Consider the following 7,740-nt stretch of genomic DNA (forward strand, 5'->3'; position numbering starts at 1 on the left):
TTCAAGTTCATGTCGACTAAGACTTTTTGCTCGATGGTACCCATGTAGAAGTTTGCAAACAGGACACCTAGGGGAGAACCCATGGCGACCCCATCTACTTGCTTATACATGTGCCCATCCGGGCTCAAGAAGGGTGCCTCTTTAGTACAAGCTTGGAGTAGTTTCCTCAGAATACTTTCTGGCATGTCAAGAGGAGTACAGGCTGGATCACGATACACTCTGTCGGCTATCATTCCGATTGTCTCGTCCACAGGTACGTTGGTAAACAGCGATTCTACGTCCAACGAGGCTCTTATCCCTGTGGCCCGTGCGCCCCGCAGTAAGTCCACAAATTCCTTTGGAGACTTCAGGCTGAAGTCAAGAGGATACAACTGACGATTTACTATAAAACCAGAAAAACGGCCAGCCTACTCATGAGAAACTCTCCAGACACAAAACAGAACGCTTTAAAAGAGACTAACGTCGTCTATGCCTTCAAATGCCCACTTGGGGACTGTAAGCTCCAAAAAAACCAGTATATAGGCAAGACAACAACATCTCTTTCTAGGCGTTTAACGATGCATAAGCAACAGGGCTCCATTAAGGAACATATAATCTCTTCCCATAACCAAACCATCGCCAGAGAAATCCTAGTAAACAACACAGAAATCATCGATAGATACAGCGATAGCAGGCGGCTTGACGTTTGCGAGGCACTACACATCAAGAAGTCAACACCAGCAATCAACAGCCAATTATTGCACAACTATATTCTACCCACCTCAAGACTCCGCTCCAATATAGAAGCATCAAGAAATATGGACCAATAGGCTTTCTACAAACACTTCTATTCAATACCCATTGTTTCTGTTCTGTCTTGTGTTGATACTTTTAATACCCTATTAATATCCCCTAGTGTTCTGTCTTGTGTTAATGCCACATCACCCTTCCCACCTCACTCAAATGTAGATATAAAATCAGGGAAACGCAAGTTCTAATCAGTTGTGTATTTGTGAAGTCTTTGAAAATGTAATAAGTTTTACGAAACGCGCCCGTGTCGCGTCAGACTAGAAATAAAAATGAATTTTGGAGAAGTGATTTTTGATTTACCTCCAACAGTGAAGCGTAATGTACGAAAGATTGAGAAAATTCGTGTTAGAATTATTAATCTTACTTTTTCAGTCATATTTAATAATATATGTCTACAGGAAAGACTGCTACCAAAATATACTAATATATATATATATATATATATATATATATATATATATATATATATATATATATATATATATATATATATATGTCGTACCTAATAGCCAGAACGCACTTCTATGCCTACTATTCAAGGCCCGATTTGCCTAATAAGCCAAGTTTTCATGAATTAATATATTTTCTCTAATTTTTTTCTTATGAAATGATAAAGCTACCCATTTCATTATGTATGAGGTCAATTTTTTTTTATTGGAGTTAAAAATAACGTAGATATATGACCAAACCTAACCAACCCTACCTAACCTAACCTAACCTATCTTTATAGGTAAGGTTAGGTTAGGTAGCCGAAAAAGGTAGGTTAGGTTAGGTTAGGTAGGTTAGGTAGTCGAAAAACAATTAATTCATGAAAACTTGGCTTATTAGGCAAATCGGGCCTTGAATAGTAGGCATAGAAGTGCGTTCTGGCTATTAGGTACGACATATATATATATATATATATATATATATATATATATATATATATATATATATATATATATATATTTAGTATATTTTGGTAGCAGTCTTTCCTGTAGACATATATTATTAAATATGACCGAAAAAGTAAGATTAATAATTCTAACACGAATTTTCTCGATCTTTCGTACGTTTCTTTTCACTGTTGGTGGTAATTCAAAAATCAGTTCTCCAAAATTCATTTTTATTTCTAGTCTGACGCGACACTTGAGCGCGTTTCGTAAAACTTATTACATTTTCAAAGACTTTAGCTTACACATACACAACTGAATAGAACTTACACATCTTCGATTTGTTTATATCTACATTTGAGTGAGGTGGATGGGGTGAGGTGGTATTAATAGGGTATTAAATTCCTAAACACAAGACAGAACACGAAACAATGGGTATTGAATGGAAGTGATTTGTAGAAAGCCTATTGGTCCATATTTCTTGATGCTTCTATATTGGAGCGGAGTCTTGAGGTGGGTAGAATATAGTTGTGCATTAATTGGCTGTTGATTGCTGGTGTTGACTTCTTGATGTGTAGAGCCTCGCAGACGTCAAGCCGCCTGCTATCGCTGTATCTATCGATGATTTCTGTGTTGTTTACTAGGATTTCTCTGTCGATGGTTTGGTTGTGGGAAGAGATTATATGTTCCTTAATGGAGCCCTGTTGCTTATGCATCGTTAAACGCCTAGAAAGAGATGTTGTTGTCTTGCCTTGGATAAGTATGGGATCCACTCAGCCCTGGAGGCTGATCTGTCGTGTTTGTTGAGGTCTATAGCAACTCTTCTTGCATGTAAACATTCCAGGTATAAGAATTAAATTTAGTGTCTGGACCTAGATTCATCAGTCAGTTACGCAAGTACTTACGAACATGTTATCTCAATCTTTGGCGACTTTACACATATTAAACAGTTGATGAGCTCCAAAGGACTGGGAGGCTGTTTATAATTATATATTATTTTCTAAATTGTTGTGTTATGCCGCCAAAACTCGGTATGTAGATGTTCAACCCGTCCTCCTAATAGAACGGCGCCTTTTGACGAATACTCTTCCCAAGACCAACAATTGTCGTACTAGAAAATGGTAGCGGCTCGTGAAACTGCAGCCCATCCTCTTGTGTTGGTAGTACTTATAGTAACGATGAGGACCAAAGTAAATATGTCGACGAACAACACAATTACAAAGTAGAAATCTGAACTATTGAATTTAGACATAAGAACATAAGAACAAAGGTAACTGCAGAAGGGCTATTGGCCCATACGAGGCAGCTCCTATTCTATAACCACCCAATCCCACTCATATACTTGTCCAACCCGCACTTGGAACAATCGAGGGACACCACCTCCACCACGTTACGGGGCAATTGGTTCCACAAATCAACAACCCTGTTACTGAACCAGTATTTACCCAAGTCTTTCCTAAATCTAAACTTATCCAATTTATACCCATTGTTTCGTGTTCTGTCTTGTGTTGATATTTTTAATACCCTATTAATATCCCCCCTGTTATGTCCATTCATCCACTTGTAAACCTCTATCATGTCACCCCTAACTCTTCGCCTTTCCAGTGAATGCAACTTAAGCTTTGTTAATCTTTCTTCATATGAAAGATTTCTAATTTGGGGAATTAACTTAGTCATCCTACGTTGGACACGTTCAAGTGAATTTATATCCATTCTATAATACGACGACCAAAACTGAACTGCATAATCTAAATGGGGCCTAACCAGAGCAAGATATAGCTTAAGAACCACACCAGGTGTCTTGTTACTAACGCTTCGATTAATAAATCCCAGTGTCCTATTCGCCTTATTTCGAACATTCATGCATTGATCCTTTTGTTTTAAATTCTTACTAATCATAACTCCCAGATCCCTTTCGCAATCCGACTTCGCAATCTCAACACCATCTAGCTCGTATCTTGTAACTCTATCATCATTACCTAGCCTCAGAACTTTACATTTATCAGCATTAAACTGCATTTGCCAATCCTTTGACCATTTCTAAACCTTATCTAGATCAACTTGAAGTGATAGTGAGTCTTCCTCCTAATTAATTTCCCTACCGATTTTCGTATCATCGGCAAATTTGCAAATGTTGCTACTCAAACCTGAATCTAAATAATTTAAGAACATAAGAGGTCCCAGGACAGAGCCCTGAGGTACTCCACTAACAACATTATCCCACTCTGACTTAACCCCATTTATATTAACTCTCTGTTTCCTTTGGAATAGCCATGCCCTAATCCAAGTTAATATAGCACCCCCAATACCATGAGCTTCTATTTTTTTAATTAGTCTTTTATGTGGCACTGTATCAAAAGCTTTGCTAAAGTCAAGGTACACAACATCACAATCCTTACCACTATCAACTGCCTCAACTATGCTGGAATAAAAAGTTAGCAAATTTGTTAAACATGAACGGCCATTTGTAAAACCATGTTGCGACTCATTTATTAATTTATGTTTTTCAAGATGGAGACGAATTGTATTTGCAATTATTGATTCAAGTAACTTTCCCACAATAGACGTTAGGCTAATTGGCCGATAGTTTGACGCAAGTGATCTATCTCCTCTCTTAAAAATTGGTACCACATTAGCTACCTTCCATGACTCTGGCACTCTGCCTGACTCTATTGATTTATTAAATATGGTAGACAATGGCTCGGAAAGCTCCTCTTTGCATTCTTTAAGCACCCTGGCAAACACTTCATCCGGCCCTGGGGATTTGTTTGGTTTTAGTTTTTCTAATTGTTTAATTACATCCTCCCTTGTAACTGCTAAACTAGTCAACCTGTCCTCACCCCCACCCACATAGACTTGTTCGGCTGAAGGCATATTGTTAAGTTCTTCTTTAGTAAATACAGATTTCTAACCAGTTGTATGAATTCCTGTTCTAACCTGACTTCCCCATTCTTAATCCTTTTGTACCAAGCTCTCTTTTTACCTATAAGGTTCTTTAAATTATTTGTTATCCACTTTGGGTCATTAGTATTCGACCTATTCAATTTGTATGGTATTCCTGTGTATGGTATTCCTGTATTCCTACGTTCCTGTGCTTTGTTTAGAATATTCTTAAATAAGTTATATATTAAATCCACACCGAAATCCCCTTTTACGTCACCTATCGCTGGGTTCATGTCTCGCTCTAAGACCGGCCCACACTCCATACCCAAGAGTTTCCAATCTATTTGACCCAAAAAATTTCTTAGGCTATTAAAATCAGCTTTTAGAAAATCTGGCACTTTAACAGAATTTTCTCCTACAGGTCTATTCCATTCTATGCTAAATCTGATTACTTTGTGATCACTGTTCCCTAGCTCACTCCCTATGTCGATGTCATTAATTTGTGTTTCCCTGTTAGTTAACACTAAATCTAAAATATTATTTTCCGGCGTTGGTTCCTTAATGTGTTGCGTAAGAAAGCAATCGTCAATTAATTCTAGAAAATCTTCTGCTTCACTATTCCCTGTTTTGTTCACCCAGTTTATTCCACTAAAATTAAAGTCACCCATGACATAAATACTGTTAGATCTAGATGCTCTAGATATTTCATTCCATAGATGCTTTGCTTCCATTCTGTCTAAATTTGGTGGCCTATATATAACTCCTATTATAATATTATTTGCTTTTTCGTTTAATTCTATCCAAATAGTTTCTGTGTGTGGCTCAGTTTTGATTCCCTCTTTGAGACTACATTTCAAATTGTCCCTAACATATATGGCTACTCCCCCTCCTAAGGGGCCTCGTAGCCTGGTGGATAGCGCGCAGGACTCGTAATTCTGTGGCGCGGGTTCGATTCCCGCACGAGGCAGAAACAAATGGGCAAAGTTTCTTTCACCCTGAATGCCCCTGTTACCTAGCAGTAAATAGGTACCTGGGAGTTAGTCAGCTGTCACGGGCTGCTTCCTGGGGGTGGAGGCCTGGTCGAGGACCGGGCCGCGGGGACACTAAAGCCCCGAAATCATCTCAAGATAACCTCAAGATAACCTCCTCGTCTAATATATCTATCTGTGTGTAATAGTTTAAATCCATTTAGCTGATATTCAGCTAATAGTTCTCTATTTTCTACGTTCATCCACGTTTCGGTAAGTGCAATAATATCTATTTTTTCTGTGCAGACAAGAGCATTTAATTCATTAATTTTATTTCTTAGACTTCTACTGTTAGTGTAATATATCCTAAGTGAATTGTTATTTTGAGGCCCTTTTCTTTCCCTGATCATTTTGCCAATTCTTTTCTCCCACGAACACATACTTTTATTACCTCCTTCCTCCAAATCAATTCCCATACCACTATCTACTAACAGTTTAAACCCAAACAAACACCTCTAACCACTGGTTCCAACGAGTTCGCAACAGCAACAACCCCAGCCCTCGATAGATGCACCCCATCACGAGCATACATTTCATTTCTTCCATGGAAGCGTTCCCAGTTGTCTATGAAAGATATTGCATTTGATTTGCAATATCTTTCCAGCCGGCAATTGACACCAAGTGCCCTCGACATCCATTCATTTCCCACTCCCTTTCTTGGAAGAATGCCACATATGATCGGGATTCCTCCCTTGCTCCTAACTAATTCAATGGCTGTCCTAAATCTCTGTATTAGTTCCTCACTCCTAACTCGCCCAACATCATTACCCCCTGCACTAATACAAATAATGGGTTTGTTCCCATTTCCCGTCATAATATCATTCATGTTTTCAACAATATCACCAATTCCAGCTCCCGGATAGCAAACCCTTAATCTGTTCTCCCTATCTCTGGCACAAAACGTTCTGTCTAAATACCTCACCTGGGAATCTCCCACAACCAAAATTCGCTTCGGTACCGCCCTAACTTTCTGAGCAGCCTAAGGGGCCTGCGCTCCGCCGTTCCTCGCTGATTTCCTCGCTGCAGGCGCACTACAGCACTCGTCCTCCAACACGCCCGTCCTTAGGGCGTCTGTAGGCGGCCTTGTCAAGGTCTTCTTAAGACCCCTGTCTTTCACTACTCTCCACGATGAGGTCTCGTCAACACTGGTCTCCTCCTTCGTTTCCTCTCGAAGTCTCAGCCGTCGTACCTCCTCCCGCAGGGAATCCATCTCTGCTCTCAGAGCTCCAACCAAACTCACCAAATCATTAACTAATCCTTCCATTATTGCAATAATAATGTTACTCCAGAGCTCCAGCTAACACAACCTCTCACTGTGACAGCACCTGACTGACTGACAAACCGGAAAAGGTTTTGAATTTATATTGCAAAGACAACCTTAACCAACTGAACCTTCCTAGGCCTAATACACTCTATCTGAGGCCTAATATCGTACATATGTGTGCTATACTAGACCTAGGAATATACATTTTTTTTTTTAGCTTTATTTTTTCAGACTATAAAGTGATTAGTGCTATATACTTCACTTCCGACTATAAAGAGTCTATAATTAAGAATTCAGACTATAGTGATTAGTAAGTTCTATTATCTAATGACTTAGTACGTCAACGTTTGTACTATGGTGCATATACAACAACTATTGTCTAAACAGGAGGATGGGTCGCGACGTTGACATACTGTGCCGTTCTCTGTTGTGTTAGGATAAGGTCACTTACGCGCGAGAGTTTGTTGACGTTGGGAGACTTGAGGAGGACGGGCTGGATCACGGGGCCAAGTGTGACATCGCTGTCAAGTGTGTTATGTCGGTCTTGTCTGAGGTCAACCCCTAGAGTTGGCCTAAATAATCGCCCCAGGGTGGGCTCGAACCACCAACCTTTCGGTTTACAGCCGAACGCGCTAACCAATTGTGCCATGGAGGCTCGAGGAACGTACTAAACAAATTTGTAATAAGGCGGAATTACTTAGATATCGAAGTGTGATAATTATCTGAGTTTGAGAGCTACAAATAGTGGCCTCGATGAGGACAGGAGGCCGGCGGCTTGTCGAAGATCCCCCCCATTTGCCTTGATGATCTTTTCCTGATGATGAGAATTCCAATAGTGTCCTAATGCCTAAAGTAACCTTGTGTCTAGTGGTCACGACGGAGACGGGAAGCCGGCAGCTTGTCA

General features: G+C 39.8%; 1 non-coding gene across 1 annotated transcript; it reads right to left on the bottom strand.

The window, feature by feature from the left end:
* Positions 1 to 7,417: 7,417 nt before the first annotated feature.
* On the bottom strand, positions 7,418 to 7,491 carry TRNAY-GUA (transfer RNA tyrosine (anticodon GUA)). Its single transcript has one exon. It is a non-coding gene; the product is annotated as a tRNA-Tyr (tRNA).
* Between the last annotated feature and the right edge of the window lie 249 nt (positions 7,492 to 7,740).

Source organism: Procambarus clarkii, chromosome 31 (assembly GCF_040958095.1).
Source record: "Procambarus clarkii isolate CNS0578487 chromosome 31, FALCON_Pclarkii_2.0, whole genome shotgun sequence".
NCBI classification, from domain to species: domain Eukaryota; kingdom Metazoa; phylum Arthropoda; class Malacostraca; order Decapoda; family Cambaridae; genus Procambarus; species Procambarus clarkii.